This window comes from Populus euphratica, unplaced genomic scaffold (assembly GCF_000495115.2).
Source record: "Populus euphratica unplaced genomic scaffold, PopEup_1.0 scaffold91.1, whole genome shotgun sequence".
NCBI classification, from domain to species: Eukaryota; Viridiplantae; Streptophyta; class Magnoliopsida; order Malpighiales; family Salicaceae; genus Populus; species Populus euphratica.
In genome coordinates, this window is record NW_011499917.1 from 241,788 (window position 1) to 242,508 (window position 721).

Genomic DNA, 721 nt, shown 5'->3' on the forward strand with positions numbered 1-721 from the left:
GCTCGAGGGTTCGAAAGCGGACTACACACTCAGAAAAGATAAGAAAAATAAATGTTTTTTTAATTACATTAGATTTTTATTTGATTTTATTTTTTTTAGTGTTGAATTTAATTATTATTTTTATTTAGATAATAATATAAATTATATTTTAAAATTTCATCTAACTATATAATTTTTTAATATAATATTAAAGTTTCAATTACCGAGTTTAAATCTTACTATTTTTATTTATTTAGTAAAAATCAATTATAAATTTTAATACTAGTTTGTATAAATTTTAATCTCAAAGAATATTGAAATTTTACTTTAATTAGACCTTTCTCCTTAACTTCAATTATGAAATATTTTCATACTTTAATTTTGAAATATTTTCATACAGGATTAGAATTATTTTTTTGACAAACAAACTAATAATTTAAAATATTGAGTTTAGATGATTTTTTAACAAATAAGAATAGTTAGATATTATTTCATGAGTTAGGCCTTGTTTGTTTACTAAAAATAATTTTTTTTAAGTGAATTTTTAGGAAAGTGAATTTCAAGAAATTAAATTATTTTCTAATGTTTGGTATTGTAATGAAAAATAAATTAAAATTTTTTTTTTAGTGTTTGGTTATGTTATGAAAAATAAGCTGGAAAATAACTTATTAATGTTTTATTTTTCTAAGTTTATTAAATCTTTCAAATTAAAAAATTGAATGAGAATAAAATTGAAAAAAAA